Genomic DNA, 15,420 nt, shown 5'->3' with positions numbered 1-15,420 from the left:
GCAATTCTAGAACATGGATCCTGAGGGATGGCTCATGAGAGTTAAGACTGTGTTGTATCACCAGCTTCTGGCCAAATGAAGGGAACAGCAATAGATTACCACACCTTTTTTTTAAAAAAAAGCAAAAGCACTCCAGGAGGGAGGAATTCAGAGAATGGAACTGTGGGGGAAGGACACTTATCACTTCCTTTACAGCTTTCCCATATTCCCTGCTTCCCTGGTTTGTAAGGGGAAACATGCATGTGAAACCCAAAGGGTTTGTAAACACGAGTGTGTAAAAATAAGAGGCAGGGAGAGTTAAGCACCCTTCTCTTATCCACCACAACTTCTCTGATCTAATTAACACCCACCTTAAAACGAGTGTCTGCAAGAAGCAAAAGAAAAGCACCAGGGCACCATGAAACACTTTACTGCATTACTGTAGCTCACCGCTAAGAAGGCACAGAACAAGCAATCCATGATGCTGCCATGCAGATTTCCCCTGACAAGATTATTGTGGGTTTTCATAGGCTGCAGGGTGTAGACCATACATCCTGCGAGGTTGGAAGGTAAGTGCTTTGGCTGAGGTATCCATAGAAATCAGACCAATGTTTGCAAGATGAGCACTTAAGATAACAGGAAGACAAACCACCTTCTAGCTACCTGAACCAACTTACTAGCATGCCCATTTATACATAACCAAAAAAGAGGGCAAAGGCAGACACAGATTTGCATTACATGTGTTTATGATAATTTACATCTGACTAATTTGTTGAAATACAGCACATTTCACCATCATGGGAAAAACTGTGTGCCTGATCAGTTTTTCTGTCCCAGTGCTACTAACTGTTGATAGGCAACTTCAAGCCCCCCCCCCCAATCCTGATCTTCCTCCTGAGGGTTCTTGACCATTAAACTGGACTTGGGCCAGACAGCACTTCACAAAAGAAAAAGAAAAAAGAAAAGAAAAGAAAAGAAAAGAAAAGAAAAGAAAAGAAAAGAAAAGAAAAGAAAAGAAAAGAAAAGGGGAAAAAGAGGACACATTCAAAGAGAGGCCTGTTCTCTGACAGCCCTTAAATAGGAAACAGTCCTCTGAAGTATGACATGTGGCCACTCTAACCACAACACGTTTGGTGTCTCTGTGTGTACACGGAGGGAGTAGATTTCCCATGGAGGCTGGGGAGACAACCAGCATTAGTATCTCTACCAGCCATTGGTTCTGGCTCCAGTTACTGTTGGTCTTCTAGCCTTCTGCCCTACCCATCCCAATGGGCACCAGCTGCCATTGGCAGTGGAAGTTAGTCCATTAGGGTAGTTCCCTATCAAGCTCAGTCTGCCCTCAGCCAGCCCCTACCTGCCTACCTCCTCACTTACAAGCATCTATTCTTCCTGATCCTCCTTAGTCTCAATGTTGTCTTTGTGGGACTCAGGAGGGAAGATAATGGTGATGAAACAAAAACGGGCAGGCTCTGCCTCTCACTGGCTCTCATTCTGCCAACATTTGCTTTGGCTCCTGATGACCTCTCTGTCTGTCCTGATGGGGGCCAGCCTCCACTGACTGCTGGTCATTGTCCACATGATTAAAACCAAATCCAGAGTCTTATGACTATGCCAGACCTTTGCCAAGGTGTCTTCTCCATTCCTAGGCCCCAGAATACTGTGATGAAAACACGGAGGGCCTGAAGGAGAGCAGCAAATGTTGACTCTTCCTCACCTACCCTTGTGCTCAGGCAGAGGTCAGCTGGTTAAAGGGAGGTCCCTTCCTCTCCTCCTTGTCTGTCTCCTACACAGCTGGTTTCTCGTTGAAGGTCCTTCCCTTCACACAGTGTCCCCTATGCGACCCCTTGGCAGGTTGGGGGAGTGAAGAGAAAAGGTATGTTAAGGGCTTCTCTGTTTCCAGCAGACCACCCAAAAGCACAACCAAGGAGGCTGGATAGGAGAATGATTTCTTACTTTCTTTTCCTCTTGTCCTGCCAAAAATCTCAGAAAGCACCAAACCTCTTTCTCTCCACCCCCCGCCACATCAGAAAGCTCTCCCGCCTCCCCCACCCCTTTTTTGGGGCCTTATCCTGGCATGATATAGCAAAGGGCAGCATTTCTCAAAGGGGACCCACAATCACTTTTATCTGATGGCAGATTTAAAATTAAGAAAACAGGGAGGGGGAACGACACCAACAAAAGTTCTCATGATCTCATCATTTGATATGCAAATTCTGGGGAGGGGGTTGTGTGGTAGCCCCTCTTACCGCCAAGGAGCGGAAGTCATTTGTCAGCTTCATTGCCATTTCGTCTAGCAAAAAAGAGAGAGAGACAGAGAGGGTGCCTATAAAATGTGGCGACACTCCCCGCCTGAGATGAAACAATATTCTGAAAGAGACATTTCATTCAAATGCAGTCTTAATAGGTGCGGTCTAGCTGCAGCCAGATGCAGAAGAGAATTTGATTGGCTGGGGCTAGGCGCAGGGGTTTGGATGGAATGACCTCAGCCTTCTGATTTTAAAATAATGTTGCTTTGGAATTTAAAGGAATCAAGGAAGTAGGGATAAAAAGAATGAATGTTTATTGTGTGCCAGGAAAGACTCCCAACCCATCCATCTGTTCCACTTTGCTGTGTCACACAATGAATGTCCAAAATTTTTGGTGAATGTTGAATTGATGCCCACATGGGAATACTGACAAACCCAGATGTATAACCAAAATGTTTAGATATACTGTATATACTGGGCAATTTTTCTGACATGCACCAATGAATGTTGACGATGGCATTTAGGCGATATCTTTGAGTCTGTGGACATTCATAACATTTGTCCACCAGGGATTGTCAACATTCCTTTATGAGTATCAACTGTTACCAAATCTCAGACATTCAGTGAAATATAATATAGTGTGTGTGTGTGTGTGTGTGTGTGTGTGAGTGTGTGTGTATTATCATCAGGATAAATGCCATCATTCTTACATACTAATAGAATGTGGATAAGACCCATCAGTGGCTATACAACGGCTCTGTCCTTGCCTCTGTACACCAGTTGCTGGGAGTGGGGACAGTGCTTTTGCACTCAGGTCCTGCTTGGGGGTTCCCCATAGGCCTCTGGTTGGCCAATGAGAACAGAACACTGGACGAGAAGGGTCAATGGCTCCAGGACCTGCTGAGCACCTCACTGCATAGATTCTTAACATAGCCAGAGACTGCAACCCGCAGAGTAGAAGCCTTTTGTGATAGACTCCCAAGTGTCTGGCTGGCATGCTAGGAAGTTGTTGAAACCTCTAGCACACAAGCTGGCTTTAGTTTGGCTGCCTACATATCACATCTTTGAAAAAGAAAATGCATCACCAAGACAGAGGACAAAGGAAGACAGAGAGTTGCATGAAATTTGCACATTTCATTTTAAATGTATAACTGCAACTGTAGAAATAATTGCTAGTATTTAAACAGAAATACAATGCATCTCACCACCGGGGTGGGGGAAGCTTTGTGCCTGCTCAGTCCAGGTGCAAATAATTGATGGGTAAGGGCCCCCGCTCCTGCATTTAAGTTTTCTTGATCTTTAAATGAGGCATGGACTAGACAGCCCCTTGAAACACAGGGCACTTTCAAGCAGAGGATTGTGCTCTGTAAAGCAGAACACATGGTCACCCCGGTGAACAACCTACACTCCTCACTTTGATTTTAGGCAGCCCCCAGCCTAATAAAATGGGGGATTCTGGTCACTTTTGGCTCTGACCCCACTCAGCACTGCCTGTTGAGGCACCTATATACTACCACTGCAACTCCCAGTAGACTACCCAAAATAGAGTGAGATCCTCAACAGGAAAAAAAGGCTCCCCACGCTTGCTCTAGCACAAAAGTAGATCTTCTTTCTTTGAGTATCTGGGCTATCTATCTTTAATATTATACAGGTGAATCCCTCCGTGCATATGTCTTCTTTCAAAATACAGAGAAATGTTATGTGCATGCAAAATCAATGGTCAGAAGCATAACAAATTAGTCATTTCTCTGGCACTCTTCAGCGCACAATTAGAAGTCTTACATCATGTGTCCTCTCTATAGTCTTCTGACTGAGGTTGAGAAATAGTGACTGCCCAGGACCACCCAGGGAGTTCCATGGATGATCTCACTTGAACTGGGTTTCCCAAGCCTGACATGATTTGAGTGTCCCATTTCAGCATACCAGCCATCATACTGGCCTAAATAAACCAGTACCGTCATCGGGGTGTGACTACAGAGCGTCTAAGAGAGCCAGTGGAGGTGTGTGGCAATAGTAATCCCAGTGATCAGGACAGAGATTCAATGCTTTTAACACTATCCCCACCCTCCTACTTATAAAGACTACACTGACATGAAATTCTTCTCATCCCACAAATCAGAAAGGGACCTGCCCTTTTTATCTACCCTGCTGGAGTTAGAATCAACAGTCAGCATTGACGCTGTGAGCTTGGAACCTTGCCAGAGTGCATGCATCATGGTTGAATAATGTCCTGTTGTGACTAGTATGGAGAAAGGAGAAAGGTGTCCAACCATGGAGACCAAAGAGTAGGAACAGTCACGCTCTCCCTCCATCCCAGACAATGTTGCCTCTTAGTTCCACCTTTTTTATTTCCATTCATGTATACTGAACTCAAGATAAGAACATAGGAAGAGCCTTCTGGATCAGAGCCTAGCATCCTATTCTCACAGGGGCCAACCTGTGGGAAACTTTCAAGCAGAACCTGAGCAGAAGAGCACTCTCTCTTGTGGTCTCCAGAAAAGGTATTCAGAAGCAGCTGTGGAGGGAGAGCAATGGCCCTCATAGCTCGTAACCACTGACAGCCTTCTCCTCCATCAATTTGTCCAATCTTCCTCCATCAATTTGTCCATCACTGCCTCCTGTGGGAGCAAGCTCTATAGTTTAACTAAGTGCCTCCACATCTCCATTTCTTTTTTTGCACCACAGCTTGGAAGCTGTGATGGAAAACAGTAGCAGCAAACATACTGGCAGCTGTTGTTGTCTCGTCAGCAGTCCCTATCCACAGTCCCATGCATTGGAGCTCCGTGAGAGGGCAGGATTCAGGGACAGTGGTCCAAAAGAATGATTTCTACAAACACTGATACCTATCGGCTGAATTCAAGGAAGTCAAGCGCAAACAATTTTCACAAACAAAGGCGATGGGGGTATGGGAAGGAGCAAGGTTTGACTCAAGGGATCTTTTTCACAGAGCGATCCTGAAAGCTCAGACCTAACCCACATGCCTCTTACGTATTTCATGTAATTTACTGCACACATGGTAGAAATATATCTGACAAAGTATAAAACATTTTTGTTAAACAACAACCCCCCAAAAAGAGAATAAATGAAAGGAAGAAAAGAATGCAAAGAAAAGAATTGGCCCATTGTCCTGCTGTTTAAAATATGAGACACCACAGCATAGACTTTAAAATTAATAGAATGGGCTGAAAATATATTATGTGTCATCCTGTATAATATATTTGAAAGAGCATGGCAGAGGCCCTGGACTGTAATATGTTCCAGCTATACTCTAAATGCCGGTGTAATATACCGGTATTTTATGCAGCATGTGGCATACCAATTATATATGCATACAGACTGAGAGAGATAGTAAGGGAGAACCACACTGTGGAAAAAACTCTCTAACGCAGCCATCTGATTAAGATAAAGAAGGCTGTGAGTAAAACCACCACAATAAACATGGTAAACTTGCAGTGCTTTTGTTTTGTGTATGCAAGTCCATATGGGGATTATGCACACCAATTCTGAAGTTAATCCATGGTGTGTATATGAGCCTTCAAAAGACTAGTTACAATTAGGAGGACCACCTCTCTACACTCAGATATCGCCACTTTATGCAATTGGAATAAAGTATGTGGATTAATATAAATGTATTTTGTTTTCTCCATGCACTCCAAGATCTATAATCTTGTGGTGCAGAGACAGGTAGGTAGAGATGAAAAATTTGCATTATAAGGGAAAGATGGGCCTATGGGAACTATGAAAGCAGGGCTCTGGTGCCTGGAGTACTCAGGCAGTGAGAGAGGCAAAGTAATCATCATAGCTATGTATGTAATCATACATTTTGTGTGCACTTTTGCCTAATAGTCTCATTTTTAAAAAGCAATCCCCCCCCCCAAATAATTTATGTATGTTACTTTTACTAATATATGCACACTTTGCCCTAGTCTGCGCATTTTGTACACATTACTTGGAGAATTACACTGCAAAATTCAGAAAAGTGTGAATTCCGAAGAGTGGCTGTCTTTTGGTTTGTGCATTGTTCTGGAAAATGCAGATTAGGGAAATTTGCCTTTAAATGCAAGCAGAATCAAATTTCTTCCCCATCCCTTGTTTGACCAAGCGCAGCAAAACATACTTTGGCTTGGGTGTGATTGGGGTTGAGAAATAAAGGTTTATGCTTCAGGCTTCTGAGAAAAGGACTCGTCTTGAGTGGGGAAAGGGCTGCATTCTCTCAGGAGTAATTCATCGTGGAAAGTGGAGTAGATCAAAGTTAAAGGTAAGTGGGTCCATTCCCTTTTCTCTTTCTGTCAGCCCTTTGCCCCTCTTCACCCTATTTTCCCCATGCTACCCACATGCAATTGGATCAATGGCTGCATGAAATTCAGTCTAAGCTTTCAAGTTGCCACCTCTGGTCCTGAGAAAGAGTTTGAATGAAGAGAGGGGTAGCCACCACCAATGTTTTCAGGAACAGGATTCCAAATGTAAGGAATAGCAAGGGTGGAGTGATTTAAGAGAGCTTTTGGGTGATTGAGGGATTTAGAGGAGCAAAGTCAGTGTTAGCAGCTTGTAGACTCCGGCATGAACCCACATGCTCCTTTTCGATACGGTCAAGTCACCATGATATTTTCCATCAGTTTCACATGGCAGATATTTCTGATGCATGCACTTCCTACATGGGGGACAGCTGATATGTACACCATGTCATTAGAAAAGCATGAGGACTAGCAGGCTTACAGACATAGTAAATACCGGCTGTCAGCATGAGAAATTGACAAGATAAAGTCATCTTGTAAGGATTCCACTGTGTCAAAAGTAAATCAGGTCTTAGTTACAGCTATTCAGGTCAAGACTAGGAGGGCTCCCAGGTGAGTTCAGGTTGCAGCTTTTGGCATCTATCAGTGCACAGTGTCCAACTGAATGCCAAGGTTTAGGGTGCATTTCCTGCTGCGTATCATGCTAAAGTTTGTTGAGAACAAAGTTCAGTTCAGCTAAGCATTAAGTGCTAAGTTAGTAGTGTGAGCATGCACTGGCCTGTGTTGCCTTATGCAACAACTTCCCATTTAGCTCACATTAAGATTCTAAAGGAGCACAGAGGTGGTGGTGCTCCACAAAAGCACCTCCCCTCCAAGCAATATCTCAAATATCAGAACATAGTGAGCAACAGTAGGAGGAAAGCTAAACTAGACTTGCCATACGCATGTCCTGGTTTTTGGGTGTAAAAATGGCGTCTGGGGGGAATTTAGCCAAATCGGCAAAATGTCAGGGAAAACCCGGATGTATGTCAATGTGATGGAAAAAGCAGCGAAAACAGCTCAAGAAGCTTAAAATCACTGTAGATCCCCCCCAAAAGCTCAACAATCCAGGTTTGTTCCTCCCAAAAGCAACAACTTTGCAGGTGTCAGACATTTTACTTCAAATATGGCAACCCTAGCAAAACACTCCTCTCTCCCAAATTTTACATAGCTACAGGAGACCAATTTCAACTTGGACAGGAGAGTATAGAAGAGAGCAACAAGTATACTGGGGTATAAACTCTATTTTCATGCTGCAAGACTATCACATCCACCAAAGCCTCCACCAGCTGTTAGAAAAACATTCGAAGTCCAAGATGCAGATTATCACAGTAGCTAAATGAAACAGTCATGGCTCGTGAAAGGGGACACTGCCACAGAGCTTCCCTCATAGCTCTGGTGGCACTACTACTTACTGGGACTGGGATGGGGGCAGGATACTGTGGCAGCAAGAGGGGCAGCACTGGGCTGTCATTGGTGGTGGGCCCAGATGGGCTAAGGGGCTTTGGGGAGGGGGGGTTGTTCAGGGATAGGGGGTATGTGGGATTAGTAAGTGGTGTGGAGCAAGCAGAGATGCAGCCCCCAGTATTGACATATTTAGGATGTGGGTACAAGCCTATCCTCTTTAGGAGATATCCTTGTATTCTGCCTATCCAACACACATGCCAACTACATGGAGGTTGAAAACAGATTTTTGTTGCTACTGGAGCCAATTTCTTAAGGTTCTGAAAGTAGATATTTCATATTTTGTATAGCAAAAAATCATCCCCATTGAAATACAGTGGTACTTCAGGTTATAGACGCTTCAGGTTACAGACTCCGCTAACCCAGAAATAGTACCTCGGGTTAAGAACTTTGCTTCAGGATGAGAACAGAAATTGCATGGTAGCAGCACGGCAGCAGCAGGAGGCCCCATTAGCTAAAGTGGTACTTCAGGTTAAGAACAGTTTCAGGTTAAGAACGGACCTCCGGAATGAATTAAGTTCTTAACCTGAGGTACCACTGTATGCAAAAGACAAAAACAAAGTAAAAAATTTATAGTGATGTGCAAATGACCATGATTTTTTAAAAAGCTTTTTTGGGGAAAAGAAAGTAATTTTGTAAAAACAAAGCAACAATTACAGTGTTGTTTGGGGCTTTTTAAACGACATTGACCAGGATCCACAGAACCCTAAAATTAATTTTGTGAACTCATGGGGTGTGTGCTAAACTTATTTTTCTCAGTCAAACCCCATGCTGCATGACACATTATTTTTGGATTTGAAGAAGGAAAAGTCAAAACTCCTCTGGGTTAGGCTACCACAAATCCTTTCTGTGATTGTCAGCAGCTCTTTGGATCCCAGCCATTGTTTCAACATTTGTGGCCCTCCAGATGTTCGTGAGCTACACCTCCTACAATCTCTGAGCATTGGCCACACTGGAAGTGGCTAAGAGTTGGAGTTAAACAATATCTGGTGGGCTACAGATCACCCATTCCTATATTCAGGCAAAGCTCAATGCATGTCAAAAAACAAATACTCCAGCTTTTGAACATTAGTTTTTGAAATGGTTTGTTTGACTTATTGCAAATTGTGAAACAATGTTATTTCATGGTGGGGACTCCTGCTATGTACTCTTCTGAATAATGAATTCTAAAGGTAAGATGGTATGTAGGTGTGAAGGAGAATCAGTCCATTTCTGCACCTATGGAAAACCCACCTTGCTTTTCCAGGGACAAGGTAAGATCAGGAGCGATGCTCACTTATAGGTGAGGAGATGGGGCTGGCAAGTGGGGTGGGAGAGGAGGGAGCAATGAAGGGAATTGGACTGTCCCAACTCACAGATTCATGAGGTGTTAGAGGGACTAAAAAACCCCAACCAAATAATTTCCAGATGCATCTTTTGCCATAGCAGCCAGATCCATGTTGCCTCCTGGGCACATCAGGTCACTTTCCCATCAGGTCTTGGGGGGAGAGAGAGAAAAAGGAGACAATAGCAGAGCTTCTCAAGCCTCATCCGTCTTATTGCCATCAGGCCTCTGGCAATGAAAGCCAGATTATGCTGGGGTGGACTCATAATGAACTAGCTGCACTTCACCTGGCTTGCAGGCACATGGCAGATCATAAAATCAAATAAAAATCAGATTTGATTGGGAAGCATGTTTTGCAGAGATGGCCCTGGCATCCAAATGCTTTCCAGCAAAGCGCAGCAAGATCTGTACTTGCAACAATGGTGCTAAGGGGATGGCTGCAGATGTTCTTACTACTTTCACCTGGGATTCTCAGACTCTGACAACCTCCAAGAGTTGCATACTGCAAAAATCCTAGGTACAGTTGGGAGAGGCCAGCTCAGGCAAAATATTCCCAGAAATGGTAATGGAAGTTATTGGAGGTTTCCTTCATTGGAGGCTTTTAAGCAGAGGTTGGATAGCCACCTGTCATGGATGCTTTAGCTGAGTTTCCTGCATTGCATGGGGTTGAACTAGATGCCCCTTGGCGGTACCTTCTAACTCTACAATTCTATGATTGTGCTAAGCACCTTGAGTTGGGAGGACTATCTTGGGACATCCTTGGTCATCACAGTGCAGGTTTGTGGCTGCTGACACCAGTGAGGACTCATTGCAAGCCATCAGCTGGGCATTTGCACTGTGCTGATGCCAGCTGACTTGTAGCCCCATGACCATCCCATGTGACCCACAGGGAAAGGCATCTAGCTACCCTCCCCCTTGGGCACCACTCGGTGGTTTATTACTTCCCAGTATACCACCCCACTGGCTGCAACTGCCAGCCATTGTATATTAAATCATAGCATCACAAAAGAGAATCTTCCCTCCCTTCTATAGTTCTCCAGAAACTAAATGATAAAAGGAGCTGTTTTGTACTGAGTCAGGCCACTGACTCATCTAGCCCTGTATTGTCTTTCTTTCCCAACTGGCGTTGGCTCTCTGCAGGCTCGGGCAGACTACTTTCCTCCCCTCTGCCCTGCAACCTGATAAACATTTAACAGGAGATTCCAAGGACTGAAACTGATACTTTATATAAGCAAAGCACTAATTCTGCGACTGAGCTATGTGCCCTTCCTTGCAACCGCTCCACTTTTACAACACATGAGTGTTCCTGGAGTCCTTTAAAATAAAATGAGCCATGCCTAGCATAAGCAGGGCACATCCTCTCCTGCAGTTTCCAGACCCTAAAACAACAGCAGCAGAGTGGCAAGCAGGCATTTTCCCAGCTGCAGAACGCCTTGTCCTTCTATGGACAGTTATAATGTTACTCCTATAGGACTGGGGCTAGAGGCATGGTAGCCTTAGGGGGGACTTCCATGGCTTATCATCTGCACAAGTCGCTAGTGGCATCTCATGATCAATTGCACACAGACGTTCTGTGCAGACACTATTAGCATTTCAATTTTTTACACAACTGGGAATGCAAAGCCGCTGCTGACCTCACGCCATATGATAAAGCCGCTTTCTAGAGCACATGGAATTTTAAAGGAGCCCAGCAAAGTAAGCTAAAGTGACAACAACAACAACCATCACTTTTCTTTTCCCAAGATTAATGCAGGCTTTGCTTTATTGTATACTTAGCCTGATGGTTAATCTAGTCCTGTATAAGAAAAACTGGAAACAAGGCACGCTAGCCTCTCTCTTTGATTTCTCCTTTTATCTTCTCTGCTCATCCTCCCCGCAACCTTCATGCCCTGTTCTGGTGACATGAAAGCTACTAGTCTTCACTGAGGTCTGCTGTGGGAGGATTTAAGATGCCTGCGTCTTGGTTTGGGGGCATTACAGTTTTGGGACCATCTCTATTCCACCTTTCACTATTGAGAGGGGAAAAAATGAAATTTGCAGGCATATTGTATCATTCATTGCGGATAAAGCTTGACAAATTAAAAGCAAATACTGGTAAATATGGGAGTTTTGTGTTGGATACCTCTATAACATGCTGTTTGCTTTTCCCAAATAGGAATCTTCTCTAACCTTCTTTATCTTTTTGCCAGAATTTGATGAAATTTGCAGGGAAGGTCACCCTACCTGAGGATATGAAGCCTGCTAAATTTCAGAACAGCCTCAGTGGTTTTTCTGCAAGCAGCAGAGGGTGTTCTGTGGATTATAGGCATGAGAGGTCCCCTGGGTAATAAACTTGCTGAATAACACACATAGAAGCTTGATAGATTTTGTGCTAGGTACCATTCAAGTTGATTTTCCTGTAGGAAGAACCAACAGCAATTTGCTTTCTGGGTAAAAATCATACCTTCTCATTACAAATTAGACTTGTCATTCATGAAGGAGCTCCTTCTCTTTCCCCCTTCCCACCCTGGTGTCTTCCTTAGACTCAGAGACATACATTTTGCCCTGGAAAAGCTGCTCGCCAATCCCAAAGAACAAGGACTGAAGAGCACTGGCAAAATAATTCCTTCTGATTGTAAACTAGACTTATCAGTCACAATGGAGCTCTTCCTACACTCTCTCTTCACACTATGGTGTCTGTTCTCCCTTCCTCTATCTCTTACCCTGGCATTATGGTACAGTGGTACCTCGGGTTACATACGCTTCAGGTTACATATGCTTCAGGTTACAGACTCCGCTAACTCAGAAATAGTACCTCAGGTTAAGAACTTTGCTTCAGGCTAAGAACAGAAATCGTGCTCCAGCGGCATGGCAGCAGCAGGAGACCCCATTAGCTAAAGTGGTGCTTCAGGTTAAGAACAGCTTCAGGTTAAGAACGGACCTCCGGAATGAATTAAGTCCTTACCACTGTACTTTTGGAGACATTAACCTTCAGCAGATACATGTCTGCATCTTTTTTTTATTTAATGTGGATCTCTGAGGTGCCACAGAGCACTTCAAGGGTTCCTGTTTTGTTTAATGCCCATCTTCTACAGATCCAACTTTCCCTCTGACAGGCCCAGGACATACATGTGAGGCATCCTGCTTCACATCGGGATTCAGGATTTATCCAAATCTAATGCACACCTTTTTCTAAACAATACCCTTGTCAAGGACAGATCCTGAAACTGAGGCTCCAATATTTTGGCCACCTCATGAGAAGAGAAGACTCCCTGGAAAAGACCCTGATGTTTGGAAAGCTGGAGGGCACAAGGAGAAGGGGACGATAGAGGACGAGATGGTTGGACAGTGTTCTCGAAGCTACAAACATGAGTTTGACCAAACTGCGGGAGGCAGCGGAAGACTGAAGTGCCTGGCGTGCTCTGGTCCATGGGGTCACGAAGAGTCGGACACGACTAAACGACTAAACAACAACAAAAAATAGCTGGAAACCATTTTTAAGCAAATCTTATCTTTAAGTTTCCCACGTGAAAATTGTCTGTATCAGAGTGCTCAAAAGAACCCTGACCCTGGAAGCCAGAGTCTCCTTATTTTAATCTCTGCCTGTTTTAGTTGAACATCCTCCTCCTTCATGTCTGCTGCTAAGGACTTTTGCAGCATGCATTGCCAAACACCTCACCATTTCCCTCAGCACATAACAGAAGTGCAAGGCATGAGCTTTGAACACTCCTTGCTCTATTTTAGTATCAAACAGTTGGGTCACTGTGGTCTTGCATAGCTAAAATTAGAAGAGATTAAAGTAATAGGAGTGGAGCCTGGGAAAGACTAAGACAAAACAGGTTTGCAGAGTAATCAATAGCAAACAAAAGAAAAATACATGTGGACTCAAATGCTCTTGGGAGTAGGGTTTATTCTTGTCTCACCTTGAAATGTGAAGGGGGGACCCTTTGCAAAAATGGAATCAAAGTTTGTGCCTTGGTTTCAGTATATCTATCTGCTGCTGAAGGGATGTATTTTACTATTTTTGTCTTCGTAAAGAGGACATAAATGCCAGCCATAATCTCATGTCCAATTAGACTATTTAGGCTCAACTGGTCCTGCAAGCTTCAAGTCTGCACACCCTACCAGATCTAGATGAACTGACCTTTCAGCTCCACATTGACAAAGTCAATACAGTACATTGTATGTGATCAAAAAGTGACGGTGAACTCCCAAAGCAAATTCTAAAAACTGCTGGGCATCCTTTTCAGCCATTGTACTTGTCTCCTCCTGACATGCTGAACTCTGGCATTCACACCACAAGATCATTTGAGCCTGGAGAAGCTACTTTGTTGCTTGCCACCAGTGATGGAATGGTCACTTTCCAACAGATGCTTTTAAGACTTACACAGCAGTCTGCATAAACCACTCCAAATCAATCCTGCATCTCTTGTTCTATAATTCAGCCATTCAGATCAATGCTGCCCGGACTCTAGAAACCCATTAGTCTAGGCCATGCATTTCAAGTTTTGTGTACCAGAGCAAAAGCAATAGGAAATGAAGCCTCAGCCTATGTCACTTCCTGTGTAACTCAGCAACATAAAACCAAAACTCACACTAGAGGGCCAAATATGTCATCGTCGTTCCCAAGCCTTTCTATTTTCATACCACCCAACATTTCTCTGATGACGATAGGGGCATCCCCCTTGAGACACCACAGCCACACACATCCAAAACTCTGGTGTACGTACCTCTCACCAGCCTTGCTCCTCACCCTCCTTGAATGTTTTTGCCTGGTCAGAATGTGTCCTTGAGCTCTGATGGTGCCTTTTTCTTGCCTGGGTATTCTTCACACTTTTTACCTCTGGCCTTGCCAACAAGTGGCTTTTGGAAGGTTGCTCAGAGAAGAATGTGACCCACAGACAGAAAAAAAAAATCCCCACCCCTGGCTTAGGGTGTGCCTAAATGTGCTTTCTGCTAAAGAAAAAAGAGTTCTGGGTTCTTGTGATAAACCTCAGATGATATTTGGCAACCTGGTGCCTCTCGTGGCCCGACTCCTACATTGATAAGAGGTGACATTTTGGAATTCCCCATCTCGCAGTCCAACTGGCAAATATCAAAGTGAGCTTAGAATGGCCAGCTCCACTGATGACAGATCCAGGTGAAGCAATGGGGAGGTTTATCTCAGCCTTGGCAGCAAAATCTTGTGTTCTCCACTGTACTCCCACACCCATTCCCCTACCATACAACTTGGGCAATGCTTGATTTCCAGCTTCTTGATGGGCTGGTGTCATGCTCTTAGAATGTTGAGGGAGAAATTGCTGGAGAGTGACAGAAGCATTCTAGGCAATTCAAAATCAGCTGAGAGAAGCTGAGGGAGAAGGAATGAGATTCAGTTAGAGTGAGTTGAGGGAGGGCCGAGGGTTAGCCTGAGTAGGACTTCATGATTAATGTTCATTGTTCCATTTGTTTCAATAGTAATTCACAAATCCTTTGATGACTACTGTCTCTGCCTCCTCTGTAAGTGTGAAGTAAGTGTGCCAGTTCCTCTGACTGTGCTGGGGCATGACTAACACCATTGTATTATGTTACTGATGGTAATAACTTGTCAACAGCAGACTTTTTTTCACACAAAAAGAGCGTAAGGGATGCAGTTTATGTGTGTTCCCAAAGAGTAAGCTTTATTCCAGAAGATATATCATTTATCTAAAATACAATTTATTTTTCATCATGCCTTGTCCAAACTTTCAAGGATCACAGTATACTTTGGGCCAAGCCTGGTGAGACAACAGCCTCTAAAACTGCTTAGGAAACTAAGTTTTGTATTCTCAGCTGTTAACATCTTAGGGCGAAGGTGAAGCTGAAGCCAAGTTCTCTCATATCTTCATTCCTCAGTTTAACCTGTTCAGTGTCGGCTCAGAGGCCACTTTATTATCCATATGTATTTATTTGTGGAAGAACTTGAATCTCACAGTTCCCTTCAAAAATGCGAAAGTTCAACCTGTGGACAGGGGAAGCAGAGTGCAGAAGAAGCCCCACCTCCTTGTGCACTTATCCTTGTGACCATCAGTTCTGACCACCCTGTGTGGACCATGCTGTTTCATTGGTGGTGATGCAGGTGTGCTGGTGAAACAATACTTACCAGAAGTGCAACTGCATGGCAGATAATTCTGCA

General features: G+C 44.1%; 1 long non-coding RNA gene across 1 annotated transcript in view; it reads right to left on the bottom strand.

Annotated features, from left to right (window-relative positions):
• LOC310701404 overlaps positions 1–14,099 on the bottom strand; it is a 28,489-nt gene extending 14,390 nt beyond the window's left edge. The window contains exon 1 of the long non-coding RNA XR_014523039.1: positions 13,997–14,099. This is a non-coding gene — a long non-coding RNA (uncharacterized lncRNA). The remainder of the gene's footprint in view (positions 1–13,996) is intronic.
• Positions 14,100–15,420: the final 1,321 nt, after the last annotated feature.

This window comes from Podarcis liolepis (assembly GCF_965112155.1).
Source record: "Podarcis liolepis genome assembly, chromosome: 1".
In the NCBI taxonomy this organism is placed as follows: domain Eukaryota; kingdom Metazoa; phylum Chordata; class Lepidosauria; order Squamata; family Lacertidae; genus Podarcis; species Podarcis liolepis.
This window is presented reverse-complemented; position numbering and strand designations above follow the sequence as displayed.